Raw genomic sequence first — 15,233 nt, 5'->3', positions numbered from 1 at the left:
AGGGAGATGGCACCAGCAGCAGCACGACGGCGTGGTGTTGGTGGAGCTGCAGTACTCCGGCAGAGCTTCGCTAAGCTATAAGGAGTTGGAGGAGGTGTTGGGGAGGGAGAAGGAGGCAACCAAAGGCCAGGGCTCAAGGTATGAAGTCCCTCCTCTCCCCCCACTATATATAGGGGTGCCAAGGGGGGGTGGCCGGCCCTAGTAGATGAGATCTACTAGGGGGGCGGCGGCCTAGGGAGGTTTCCCTCCCCCCCAAGGCACCTAGGGGTGCCTTCCACCACTAGGACTCCTCCTAGGGGGAAACCCTAGGCGCATGGGCCTTGTGGGGCTGGTGCCCTTGGCCCATGCAGGCCAAGGCGCACCCCCTACAGCCCATGTGGCCCCCGGGGATGGGTGGCCCCACCCGGTGGACCCCCGGGACCCCTCCGGTGGTCCCGGTACAATACCGATAACCCCGAAACTTGTCCCGGTGCCCGAAATAGCACTTCCTATATATAAATCTTTACCTCCGGACCATTCCGGAACTCCTCGTGACGTCCGGGATCTCATCCGGGACTCCGAACAACATTCGGGTTACTGCATATACATATCCCTACAACCCTAGCGTGACTGAACCTTAAGTGTGTAGACCCTACGGGTTCGGGAGACATGTAGACATGACCGAGTCTCTCTTAGTCAATAACCATCAGCGGGATCTGGATACCCATGATGGCTCCCACATGCTCCTCGATGTTGTCATCGGATGAACCACTATGTCGAGGATTCGATCAAAACCCTGTATGCAATTCCCTTTGCCAGTCGGTACGTTACTTGCCCGAGACTCGATCGTCGGTATCCCAATACCTTGTTCAGTCTCGTTACCGGCAAGTCACTTTACTCGTACCGTAATGCATGATCCCGTGTCCAACACCTTGGTCACATTGAGCTCATTATGATGATGCATTACCGAGTGGGCCCAGCGATACCTCTCCGTCATACGGAGTGACAAATCCCAGTCTCGATCCGTGTCAACCCAACAGCTACTTTCGGAGATACCTGCAATGCACCTTTATAGTCACCCAGTTACGTTGTGACGTTTGGTACACCCAAGGCATTCTTACGGTATCCGGGAGTTACACGATCTCATGGTCGAAGGAAGAGATACTTGACACTTGCAAAGCTCTAGCAAAACGAACTACTCGATCTTTTATGCTATGCTTAGGATTGGGTCTTGTCCATCACATCATTCTCCTAATGATGTGATCCCGTTATCAACGACATCCAATGTCCATAGTCAGGAAACCATGACTATCTGTTGATCACAACGAGCTGGTCAACTAGAGGCTTACCAGGGACTTAGTGTGGTCTAAGTATTCACACGTGTATTACGATTTCCGGATAATACAGTTATAGCATGAATACAAGACAATTATCATGAACAATGAAATATAATAATACTTTTATTATTGCCTCTAGGGCATATTTCCAACAGTCTCCCACTTGCACTAGAGTCACTAATCTAGTTACATTGTGATGAATCGAACACCCATAGAGTTCTGGTGTTGATCATGTTTTGCACGCGAGAGAGGTTTAGTCAGCGGATCTGCGACATTCAGATCCGTGTGCACTTTGCAAATCTCTATGTCTCCATCTTGAACATTTTCACGGATGGAGTTGAAACGACGCTTGATGTGCCTGGTCTTCTTGTGAAACCTGGGCTCCTTTGCGAGGGCAATAGCTCCAGTGTTGTCACAGAAGAGTTTGATCGGCCCCGACGCATTGGGTATGACTCCTAGGTCGGTGATGAACTCCTTCACCCAAATCGCTTCATGTGCTGCCTCCGAGGCTGCCATGTACTCCGCTTCACACGTAGATCCCGCCACGACGCTCTGCTTGCAGCTGCACCAGCTTACTGCTCCACCATTCAACATATACACGTATCCGGTTTGTGACTTAGAGTCATCCGGATCTGAGTCGAAGCTAGCGTCGACGTAACCCTTTACGACGAGCTCTTCGTCTCCTCCATAAACGAGAAACATGTCCTTTGTCCTTTTCAGGTACTTCAGGATATTCTTGACCGCTGTCCAGTGTTCCTTGCCGGGATTACTTTGGTATCTTGCTACCAAACTTACGGCAAGGTTTACATCGGGTCTGGTACACAGCATGGCATACATAATAGATCCTATGGCTGAAGCATAGGGGATGACACTCATCTCTTCTTTATCTTTTGCCGTGGTCGGTGACTGAGCTGAGCTCAGTCTCATACCTTGTAATATAGGCAAGAACCCCTTCTTGGACTGATCCATTCTGAATCTCTTCAAAATCTTATCAAGGTATGTACTTTGTGAAAGACCTATGAGGCGTCTCGATCTATCTCTATAGATCTTGATGCCCAATATATAAGCAGCTTCTCCAAGGTCCTTCATTGAAAAACACTTATTCAAGTAGGCCTTAATGCTGTCCAGAAATTCTATATTATTTCCCATCAGGAGTATGTCATCTACATATAATATGAGAAATGCTACAGAGCTCCCACTCACTTTCTTGTAAACGCAGGCTTCTCCATAAGTCTGCATAAACCCAAACGCTTTGATCATCTCATCAAAGCGAATGTTCCAACTCCGAGATGCTTGCACCAGTCCATAAATGGATCGCTGGAGCTTGCATACTTTGTTAGCGTTCTGAGGATCGACAAAACCTTCCGGCTGCATCATATACAGTTCTTCCTTAAGATGCCCGTTAAGGAATGCTGTTTTGACGTCCATCTGCCATATCTCATAATCATAGTATGCGGCAATTGCTAACATGATTCGGACGGACTTTAGCTTCGCTACGGGAGAGAATGTCTCGTCGTAGTCAATCCCTTGAACCTGTCGATAACCCTTAGCGACAAGTCGAGCTTTATAGATGGTAACATTACCATCCGCGTCCGTCTTCTTCTTAAAGATCCATTTGTTTTCTATCGCTCGCCGATCATCGGGCAAGTCTGTCAAAGTCCATACTTTGTTTTCATACATGGATTCTATCTCGAATTTCATGGCTTCAAGCCATTTGTTGGAATCCGGGCCCGTCATTGCTTCTTCATAGTTCGAAGGTTCATTGTTGTCTAACAACATGATTTCCAGGACAGGGTTGCCGTACCACTCTGGTGCGGAACGTGTCCTTGTGGACCTACGAAGTTCAGCAGTAACTTGATCTGAAGTACCTTGATCATTATCATGGTTTTCCTCTTCAGTTGGTGTGGGCATCACACGAATGGTTTCCTGTGCTGCGTCACTATCCCGCTCAAGAGGTAGTACTTCATCGAGTTCTACTTTCCTCCCACTTACTTCTTTCGAGAGAAACTCTTTTTCCAGAAAGCATCCGTTCTTGGCAACAAAGATCTTGCCTTCGGATCTTAAGTAGAAGGTATACCCTATAGTTTCCTTAGGGTATCCTATGAATACGCATTTTTCCGACTTGGGTTCGAGCTTTTCAGGTTGAAGTTTCTTGACATAAGCTTCGCATCCCCAAACTTTTAGAAACGACAGCTTAGGTTTCTTTCCAAACCATAATTCACACGGTGTCGTCTCAACGGATTTAGACGGTGCCCTATTTAAAGTGAATGTAGCTGTCTCTAGAGCGTATCCCCAAAATGATAGCGGTAAATCGGTAAGAGACATCATAGACCGCACCATATCCAATAGAGTGCGATTACGACGTTCGGACACACCGTTTCGCTGAGGTGTTCCAGGCGGCGTGAGCTGTGAAACGATTCCACATTTCTTTAAGTGTGTACCAAATTCGTGACTTAAGTATTCTCCTCCACGATCTGATCGTAAGAATTTTATCTTTCGGTCACGTTGATTCTCCACCTCATTCTGAAATTCCTTGAACTTTTCAAAGGTCTCAGACTTGTGTTTCATTAAGTAGACATACCCATATCTACTCAAGTCATCTATGAGAGTGAGAACATAACGATATCCTCCGCGAGCCTCAACGCTCATTGGACCGCACACATCGGTATGTATGATTTCCAACAAGTTGGTTGCTCGCTCCATTGTTCCGGAGAACGGAGTCTTGGTCATTTTACCTAAGAGGCATGGTTCGCACGTGTCAAACGATTCATAATCAAGAGACTCTAAAAGTCCATCAGCATGGAGCTTCTTCATGCGCTTGACACCAATGTGACCAAGGCGGCAGTGCCACAAATATGTGGGACTATCGTTATCAACTTTAAATCTTTTGGCATCTACACTATGAACATGTGTAATATTACGCTCGAGATTCATTAAGAATAAACCATTGACCATCGGAGCATGACCATAAAACATATCTCTCATATAAATCGAACAACCATTATTCTCAGACTTAAATGAGTGGCCATCTCGTATTAAACGAGATCCAGATACAATGTTCATGCTCAAACTTGGCACTAAATAACAATTATTGAGGTTCAAAACTAATCCCGTAGGTAAATGTAGAGGCAGCGTGCCGACGGCGATCACATCGACTTTGGAACCATTCCCGACGCGCATCGTCACCTCGTCCTTTGCCAGTCTCCGTTTATTCCGCAGCTCCTGCTGTGAGTTACAAATATGAGCAACGGCACCGGTATCAAATACCCAGGAGTTACTACGATTACTGGTAAGGTACACATCAATCACATGTATATCAAATATACCTTTGGTGTTGCCGGCCTTCTTATCCGCTAAGTATTTGGGGCAGTTCCGCTTCCAGTGACCCTTCCCCTTGCAATAAAAGCACTCAGTCTCAGGCTTGGGTCCATTCTTTGACTTCTTCCCGGTAACTGGCTTACCAGGCGCGGCAACATCTTTGCCGTCCTTCTTGAAGTTCTTCTTACCCTTGCCCTTCTTGAACTTAGTGGTCTTATTGACCATCAACACTTGATGTTCTTTCTTGATTTCAGCCTCTGCTGACTTCAGCATCGAGAACAATTCAGGAATGGTCTTTTCCATTCCTTGCATGTTGTAGTTCATCACAAAGCTCTTGTAGCTTGGTGGGAGCGACTGGAGGATTCTGTCAATGACCGCCTCATCTGGGAGGTTAATGTTCAGCTGGGTCATACGGTTGTGCAACCCAGACATCTTCAGGATGTGCTCACTGACAGAACTGTTCTCCTCCATCTTACAACTGTAGAACTTGTCGGAGACATCATATCTCTCGACCCGGGCATGAGCTTGAAAAACTAGTTTCAGCTCTTCGAACATCTCATATGCTCCGTGATGCTCAAAACGCTTTTGGAGCCCCGGTTCTAAGCTGTAAAGCATGCCGCACTGAACGAGGGAGTAATCATCAGCGCGAGTTTGCCAAGCATTCATAATGTCTTGGTTCTCTGGGACGGGAGCGTCACCTAGCGGTCCTTCTAGGACATATTGTTTCCTGGCAGCTATGAGGATGATCCTCAGGTTCCGGACCCAGTCCGTATAGTTGCTGCCATCATCTTTCAGCTTGGTTTTCTCTAGGAACGCGTTGAAGTTCATGTTGACATTAGCGTTGGCCATTGATCTACAAGACATATTTGCAAAGGTTTTAGACTATGTTCATGATAATAAAGTTCTTAATCAAATTATGAACTCCCACTTAGATTAGACATCCCTTTAGTCATCTAAGTGTTACACGATCCGAGTCGAGTAGCCCGTGTCCGATCATCACGTGAGACGGACTAGTCATCGTCGGTGAACATTTTCATGTTGATCGTATCTTCCATACGACTCGTGTTCGACCTTTCGGTCTCCGTGTTCCGAGGCCATGTCTGCACATGCTAGGCTCGTCAAGTTAACCCTAAGTGTTTTCGCTGTGTAAAACTGTCTTACACCCGTTGTATGTGAACGTAAGAATCCATCACACCCGATCATCACGTGGTGCTTAGAAACGACGAACTGTAGCAACGGTGCACAGTTAGGGGAGAACACTTCTTGAAATTTTATAAGGGATCATCTTATTTACTACCGTCGTCCTAAGTAAACAAGATGCATAATACATAATAAACATCACATGCAATTATATAGTTGTGACATGATATGGCCAATATCATATAGCTCCATTGATCTTCATCTTCGGGGCTCCATGATCATCTTGTCACCGGCTTGACACCATGATCTCCATCATCGTGTCTTCATGAAGTTGTCACGCCAACGACTACTTCTACTTCTATGACTAACGTTTAGCAATAAAGTAAAGTAGTTTACATGACGTTATTCAATGACACGCAGGTCATACAAAAAAATAATGACAACTCCTATGGCTCCTGCCGGTTGTCATACTCATCGACATGCAAGTCGTGAATCCTATTACAAAGAACATGATCTCATACATCACAATTCATTATTCATCACAACTTCTGGCCATATCACATCACATGATCAATCGCTGCAAAAACAAGTTAGACGTCCTCTAATTGTTGTTGCATCTTTTACGTGGCTGCAATTGGGTTCTAGCAAGAACGTTTTCTTACCTACAAATCACCACAACGTGATTTTGTCAACTTCTATTTACCCTTCATAAGGGCCCTGTTCATCGATTCCGCTTCAACTAAGGTGGGAGAGACAGACACCCGCCAGCCACCTTATGCAACTTGTGCATGTCAGTCGGTGGAACCGGTCTCACGTAAGAGTACGTGTAAGGTTGGTCCGGGCCGCTTCATCCCACAATACCGTTGAGCAAGAAAAGACTAGTAGAGGCAAGTAAGATGACAAAATCCATGCCCACAACAAAGTTGTGTTCTACTCGTGCAAAGAGAACTACGTATAGACCTAGCTCTGATACCACTGTTGGGGAACGTTGCAGAAAATTAAAATTTTTCCTACGGTTTCACCAAGATCCATCTATGAGTTCATCTAAGCAACGAGTCTAGGGAGAGAGTTTGCATCTACATACCACTTGTAGATCGCGTGCGGAAGCTTGCAAGGTGATGATGTAGTCGTACTCGACGTGATTCAAATCACCGATGACCTTAGTACCGAACGGACGGCACCTCCGCGTTCAACACACGTACGGAACAGCCACGTCTCCTCCTTCTTGATCCAGCAAGGGAGGGAGGAGAGGTTGAGGGAGATGGCACCAGCAGCAGCATGACGGCGTGGTGTTGGTGGAGCTGCAGTACTCCGGCAGAGCTTCGCTAAGCTATAAGGAGTTGGAGGAGGTGTTGGGGAGGGAGAAGGAGGCAACCAAAGGCCAGGGCTCAAGGTATGAAGTCCCTCCTCTCCCCCACTATATATAGGGGTGCCAAGGGGGGGTGGCCGGCCCTAGTAGATGAGATCTACTAGGGGGGGCGGCGGCCTAGGGAGGTTTCCCTCCCCCCCAAGGCACCTAGGGGTGCCTTCCACCACTAGGACTCCTCCTAGGGGGAAACCCTAGGCGCATGGGCCTTGTGGGGCTGGTGCCCTTAGCCCATGCAGGCCAAGGCGCACCCCCTACAGCCCATGTGGCCCCCGGGGATGGGTGGCCCCACCCGGTGGACCCCCGGGACCCCTCCGGTGGTCCCGGTACAATACCGATAACCCCGAAACTTGTCCCGGTGCCCGAAATAGCACTTCCTATATATAAATCTTTACCTCCGGACCATTCCGGAACTCCTCGTGACGTCCGGGATCTCATCCGGGACTCCGAACAACATTCGGGTTACTGCATATACATATCCCTACAACCCTAGCGTGACTGAACCTTAAGTGTGTAGACCCTACGGGTTCGGGAGACATGTAGACATGACCGAGTCTCTCTTAGTCAATAACCATCAGCGGGATCTGGATACCCATGATGGCTCCCACATGCTCCTCGATGTTGTCATCGGATGAACCACTATGTCGAGGATTCGATCAAAACCCTGTATGCAATTCCCTTTGCCAGTCGGTACGTTACTTGCCCGAGACTCGATCGTCGGTATCCCAATACCTTGTTCAGTCTCGTTACCGGCAAGTCACTTTACTCGTACCGTAATGCATGATCCCGTGTCCAACACCTTGGTCACATTGAGCTCATTATGATGATGCATTACCGAGTGGGCCCAGCGATACCTCTCCGTCATACGGAGTGACAAATCCCAGTCTCGATCCGTGTCAACCCAACAGCTACTTTCGGAGATACCTGCAATGCACCTTTATAGTCACCCAGTTACGTTGTGACGTTTGGTACACCCAAGGCATTCTTACGGTATCCGGGAGTTACACGATCTCATGGTCGAAGGAAGAGATACTTGACACTTGCAAAGCTCTAGCAAAACGAACTACTCGATCTTTTATGCTATGCTTAGGATTGGGTCTTGTCCATCACATCATTCTCCTAATGATGTGATCCCGTTATCAACGACATCCAATGTCCATAGTCAGGAAACCATGACTATCTGTTGATCACAACGAGCTGGTCAACTAGAGGCTTACCAGGGACTTAGTGTGGTCTAAGTATTCACACGTGTATTACGATTTCCGGATAATACAGTTATAGCATGAATACAAGACAATTATCATGAACAATGAAATATAATAATACTTTTATTATTGCCTCTAGGGCATATTTCCAACAGTTGCAACATCAGAGATAGCTGCTTCCCTGCTATTCCACATGACTCAATAGTGAGACTTCCAAGTGAAGGGAAGGTTGTCATATCTTCAAGGGTAGGCTGCGTCACATCTGAAGAGAAAAGTATTTCGCACTCTTTTATTTCCAAACTCCTTAAAGAGATGAGATGGCTAAAACCTTGGAACGAAAAAGACCTCAGGTTTGTCGCACCACATATGTTCATCGATTTGAGGTTTCCAAGATTATGGAATGCCAAAAACTTTCCATCCAGTATCCTCAACACATCAGAATATTCATCAATATCATCGTCTATATACTGATTACCATAATCAATACTTAAATTTCCGCTGGATGATCCCGCCATATCTGGAAGCATGGAAACTCCACTGATGAGTAACTCAGAACAGATTGTTGAAGGCGGAAGGGACTTCAACACTTTCAATTGAGGGCAATCACACAGAATTAATTTTCTAAGAGAAGGCAACCATGACCTCTGCTTGATTTCGAATTTATTATTGTTCTCAAATAGATCAAACTTAGGCATCTTGAGTAAAACTAGTTCCTCCAGTGAAGGAACCAATACTTCTGTTATCTCCCGCATGCTGCTCAACTTTTGTTTTGTAAGAAATGGAAGACTTTCCAAAGAAGGAAGTATTTTCCATCCTCCACAACCATCAAGATGAAGTGTCTGCAAGGAGGTAACTGAGATATTCCTGGCAAGCCAAGTTGGTGAAGTAGTACCATTATACCCAGATATATGTAGATGCTTTAAATCCATATGTGGTTCAAGACCCTCAATCACTTCTCTTGCCATGTTTACAGAAGATTCAGATCTAGTGTCACTGACAGACTCGTTCTCTGAAAATGTATCATTCCAGGACAAATGAAGCTCCTCTAAGTGTTCTTTGTTTCTTAGTCCTGCCTCATAAGCCTCCTCCTGGGTTTTAACACTGTCAAGGTGAGACACTCCAAGTTGAACAAGCTCATTCATGGATTTGAGTTGTGTAATCTCAAAGCCTCTAGAAATTCGGACCTCAAAATCATGTAGCTCCTGGATAGATGTCATGTTACCAATGCTAGCAATGGAAGAATAGGCTCTCTTTTGTGCAATAAGATGCCGCAGGCTAACAAGATTATGCAAGCCATTGGGTAGAGAAGTATTCATGTTTGATCCAACATCACATACTTGAAGATGAAAAAATGTACTCAAAACTTGTGGTACAGTCCCATGCAACTCAAGTTTTAGATAACGAACATGCAGAGGATTTGCCAAGCTGCACCTGAAGGAATTAAAATCAGTGGATGCTGCAGGCACGTGAAACAGATAAGTGGGTGGTGGAGATACTTGTAGCAGGCGTAAATTTTGTGCCTTACAGAATATATATGGAACAATTCTACAAAGAAAGAGTCAAAGTGCCCAAGTACAACCACTGTTCTCAATTTGCTAACTGATATAACTTTATTTCTCAGATTTTCTTCGAACTTCTCATTTCGAGGAATGTTCCCGTGCCAATCTTTGTTGTATGCTGAACCGGTTACTATTGACAAATGGTGTATGGTTGGGAACATTTTATTGCACTGTAGACCATCTATAGTTGCACATTCAGTCCTTGAAACCATCCTCGCAAAATCGTGCATGAGACCACACATAGAATACCAAATCTGACAGCCTGGAGAAAATTCTTCTTCCAAACGCCCATCTTCGTCCTGTTGTTTCTCAACTTGCTGAAAGAATCCCAGGTTCACCAAATTATTCAGATATTCACACCCCGTCTCCTCCAATCTCTTGCTAAAATGAGTGCAATTTACAAATCCCTGAGAAATCCAAATATATACCAAATCCTTACCAAGAAACTGATATTTGTTAGGAAATATAGAACAATATGAGAAACATTGTTGTAAATTATATGGTAGCTCATCATAGCTAATCTTCAAAGCAGGCATGATGCCCCCACTGAGTCCCAATGATTTCCAACTCTCTTTCTTGAGAACGTTACTCCAATGGTCAACAGTAAGATGATCTCTTAATAGTGCCCCTGCAGTTATTGCTGCTAACACATTGCCCTTTAACTCCTCTGCTATTTGTCGTCCAATGGTGCTAAGATTTCCAAGTCATTCATAGTTTGCATCACCAAACGCACAAGATTTGAACAATAACCAGAAGTCATCATTTTCCAAAGCACCTAACTTAATTGGCCCCGTTGGTCCAATCATCTTTGCAACAGAGAAATTTCTAGTTGTCACAAGAATCACATTGCCATTAGCACTCTCAGCCTGAAAAGGAGCCAATAATTGGTTCCATCGGCAATCGTTCTTGTCCTCCCAGACGTCATCCAAAATAAGTAAAACCCTCTTAGATTTGACATGACTTTTCAAGATCTCCTGAAGCTTCACAAAGCAGTCTATTCCTTCATGTTTCTCTGGAGAAACAAGGCTCAACATCCCCTTGTTATCCTCATTTCATCGAAGTTGTGAGACACCCAAACCCATATCCTATGGTGAAATTGACGCTCCACGTTTGGATCATTGTACACAAGTTGAGCAAGAGTTGTCTTTCCAATACCTGCAATGCCTACAATAGGCACAACAACTACGTTGTCAGATCTGTTTTCTGTCATTATCAATTTCATGATGCAACTCTTTTCTGTAACTCTTCCATAAACTTTCCTTGGAAGAAGACTTGATGTTCTTAAGTGCTGATCTGATGTTGTACTCCGGTGGTGATCTGAACATGAAGGAGAGTCTGATCCATGTAGCTTGGGAATCTCACTCACTTCCCCTCGGATGAATTGCAACTGACTAGCTATTCTTTTTATCTTGTTGGATAACTCGGCCTTGTCCCAAGGGGAGACTGTGTTATCCACAATTATTCGTGCGGACTCATCCACTCTACCTTTTCCGGTAGATGAGTCGCCAATTAGGATTGGCATCACATGTGCATGAGCATCACCAGTGCTGGAATAACAAAAGCATCATGAATTAATTGGCTTTTAGAACCATAGTAAGAGTCTTAATTAAATGGTTTAAAAAATGTTTTGATGCAAGGTATGTTGTTGTTTAGCTACCTTGATAGGTTCGGCGGATGCTCATTTGGTCCAGGTTTGTCCTTGCAGATCTTGTAATGGTTGAGCATACCTGCTGTCCCGCTCTTGGGTCCGCACTTGATCTGAGTGGGACAATATTTACATCTTGCTTTCATAGGCTGCTCGTTTTCTTCTTCCATGACATCAAAATGTTCCCATGCCATGGACCGTCGTCTCTTTCCTTTTCTCCTGGATGAGCTGGCGATTACAATAGGCGCACTGCTGCTTTGCAAGAAAAGGATGAATTGGGATCACAGTGGCCCCAAGCAGATGCATGTAAACGATCTGTAAGCAGATCACAGTGGCCCCAAGCTTAGAAAGAATTTGGTACCTTGATGAAGGGTCTGGTGGATGTGCTCCAAGAGGTTTCTTCGTACAAGTCACAGAATGCTCATTCTGCAAATGTTTTCTCATAGACGACGTCCCGTTGGTCTTTGTATCGCACTTGAACTCATTGCTACAGTGTGTACATTACATACTGCTTTGACGGGCTTTCCGTTATCTTTTTCTGTGATGGTAAAGTGTTCCCATACCATGGACCGTAATTTGCCAACACTGTCACTAGCATCGCCCCTCGATGTCTCATCAACTCGCTCAACTCCGTGCATACCTCCGGGCTCATCATCCCCTGTAACTGTGCCTGACCGAAACATGGACCAGAAATTAAATTATGGTCGCCCTTGATCAGATAATATAAATTTCATTTTCTTAAGCAAAATAGGATCTCAAACGAATAATACGCTTGTATTGTATTGAATATGCAGGTAGTAAAGTGCGTACCTCCTTGGACAGAAAAGTTGGAGTGAATTAGCACGCTCGAATCTGCAGGGGCAGGCAGCCGGGCAGTAGGTGTACCTCATTGGACTTGCTCCTGGAGCCTGTAGTAGTCGAGCTCGTCGACCACGTCGTCAGCTTCATAGAGCCGCTCCTTGAGAAGAGCGAGAGATTCATCCAGCGACTCGTTCCTGATCCCTCTGCTCTTCACAGCAGAGACCACCATCTTGACTATCCTGATCTCCGACTTGAGCTTCTCAACGTCATCGGCTAGCCCAACCCGTCGAATCCACGCATCCAGCTTCTCGAGTACGAGGGTTGCAAGGATGGTCTGCACCAGCCATGCGATCGCGGCCTCCATCAGATCCGGCACGAGCAGTTCGAGCGTGGTCAATGGAGGGGAAAGCTGGGGGAGCAGCCGAGCGGACAAAAGACGATACGATATACAATGCGGCAGGTAGGAAGGCTAAGAGGACGCTTGTCTCTCAACAATACGATATACAATGCGGCTGTCAGCAGCCGAGCAGAGAAAAAAAAAACGGTGAAACGAATGCGCCGAATGCAGTAGGACGCGGAGAAGAAAGCACACGCGTTTTTTTTGTTTTTTTGAGATTATACAGACACGCTTTCAGTCGGTCGTTGGGCCCGGGAAGGTCTATGGGCTGCGTGAGTTCAGCCTGTACATGTTCAAAAGTTTGGGCCAGGCTAGTTTTTTTAAGGCTACCGCAAGTTTGGCCCAGAAATTTAATGGAATGGACCAGGCCGAGCACATTACAGCACACTGGGGAGGGAGAGGGAGTACCGGACGAACTAATTCGTTCCCCTCTGCTTCTTCTACAGCAGGCAGCAATTCATATAGATCAGACAGGGACGAATCCAGGGGGGGACGACCCCCCCCCCCCCCCCCCCCCCCCAACGATTTCGTTTTACTCGTTGGCGATTAGCAGCCCGGCAGGAAAAAGTGACTATTTTGCTAATAGCGCCCCCCCTCACCACGTGAAGCCCAACAAAATCACCAAGCCCATCTTTAGCACACCTGCAGCAGTAGCCCAACAAAAGGGACAAGATCAGATCAAGATCGTTTGTTTTTCTTGCGTGCGATGCCTATCGATGATAGCCGTCTAGGGCAGTTCTTGACGAGCGCCAACCCTAAAAAAATGTTCTTGACCAGCGGCGTTTCAATGAGCCTGAGCCGACGATCCTTGCGCGCAAGAGGGCGTGTATGTGCTGATGAGGGCCGAGGGCCATCCTTGCAAGGACGCGCGGCCGGCCGGCCGGCCGCGACCATATTGAGAAGCGGCGAGCAAGGAAAAGGGGGTTAAGGTTAGTCTCGTTAGTTATTCTATTAATTCATGCCTTTAGAACCTCACAATTCGAACTGTGGTTACTATATAAGAATGAAAGATTAATTAGGGAATATATCCCTTTACCGGTTTACCCATAGGACAAGGTTTTGCATTGTTTATCACATCATGTACTGAAAGATTTAGATTAATTAACACATGAGTTGATTTTGCATTTTCTTTATGATAAATTTCGAGAAAAAAATTGAAATTGATCACAGAAGACACATGTTTTGATGAAGATTTAGGCTGTCTCCCTCACAAAAAAAATGTAGATTGTCTTTGTATGTTTCTTTACGAGTCTCTACATTAGAGGCAAAACTTTGTCCGCCCCCCTATGTTTGAATCCTGGCTCCGTCTCTGAGATCAGATCCCCCAAAACAACAATTTCATATTGGTCGAACGCACAACGACATACACACAAGCTCCGTTATTTCATTATTATTAGTTACAGCGCAATAACCCAAATATCATCTCCACAAACATACTACAGTTGGAAGGAAAATAAACCTCAAAGCTGATAAATGACACCGCTGATACACAAACAAACAGATTACAACTGACACAGACTAACAGATTACAACAACATCGGTACATGATAGCGAACGTCGAAAGCAAGGATCAACCACATCATTTTCGTTACCCGTCAAAAACTACTTCATTTTCAGAATCACAAAGCCTCCAAGCGCAGCCACGAAGACGATGGGCAGGAGGCCCAGCCACAGCATCGTCTTCTCGACGGCACCCCGTCCGACCACATCGCCTGACACCCAGAAGCCGGCCGACGCCTCGAGGAGCCCGAAGATCACCACGGCGACGAGGATGCCGTAGTACAGGAAGAAGGGTGCTCTGCCATGGTGGAGAAATATACCTCCGGGCGCTCTGGAGATGGCGAGGCAGAGCGCTGCGGCTGCCTCGAGGACGCCACAGGAGATGAGCGCACCCGGCAGCATCTCCGCGTCGCGGCAGGCGCCGGGGATCAAGGCGGCGAGGTTGATCAAGGACGCGAGGGAATCCATTGCACGTCTCGTGTGTGGGCTGTGGAGCTATGAGCGAGCTTGGCTTGAGGTTTGGAGCTAGGAAAAGGTGGGGATTATATAAGGAGGAGGAAGACGCGCGACAAAGTGGAGAGAATTCAAACCCACTAGTATTATGTGACTTTTGCAGTCCTTGCCACAAGCCAGAACCGAAACCGAAAGAACCGAACCAAGCCATTTGGTTTCCCTTCCCAGGGCACTGGGTTCTCTGTCGTGATCATCCGCGTACGTAAGCAACCAAGACGACTGAGAAACTTTCGTGTCACATTCGTTCTTTGATTTTTTTTTTTTGCGTTTTCCTTCCTAGACTATTCTTTCGCTTTCGGAACTGCCATTTCTTACTCTCTCAAAAATTATTTCTCACCTGGTCGAGTTGCGTATCACCAAAATTACCAGTGTACAAATACGTTTATGCAACTTTAGATATTACTTTTCGCAAAAAAAACTTTAGATATTAGTACTTTCACAACAACAAAAAACTTTAGATATTACTAAGATCT

The 15,233-nt window shown here is 46.0% G+C and overlaps 1 pseudogene; it reads right to left on the bottom strand.

Annotated features, from left to right (window-relative positions):
• Positions 1-8,440: 8,440 nt before the first annotated feature.
• Positions 8,441-12,753, bottom strand: LOC123186122 (putative disease resistance protein RGA3; annotated as a pseudogene).
• Between the last annotated feature and the right edge of the window lie 2,480 nt (positions 12,754-15,233).

This window comes from Triticum aestivum, chromosome 2A (genome assembly GCF_018294505.1).
Source record: "Triticum aestivum cultivar Chinese Spring chromosome 2A, IWGSC CS RefSeq v2.1, whole genome shotgun sequence".
Taxonomy (NCBI): domain Eukaryota; kingdom Viridiplantae; phylum Streptophyta; class Magnoliopsida; order Poales; family Poaceae; genus Triticum; species Triticum aestivum.
Note: the sequence above shows the minus strand (reverse complement) of the source record. Positions and strands in the feature narration are given on the sequence as shown.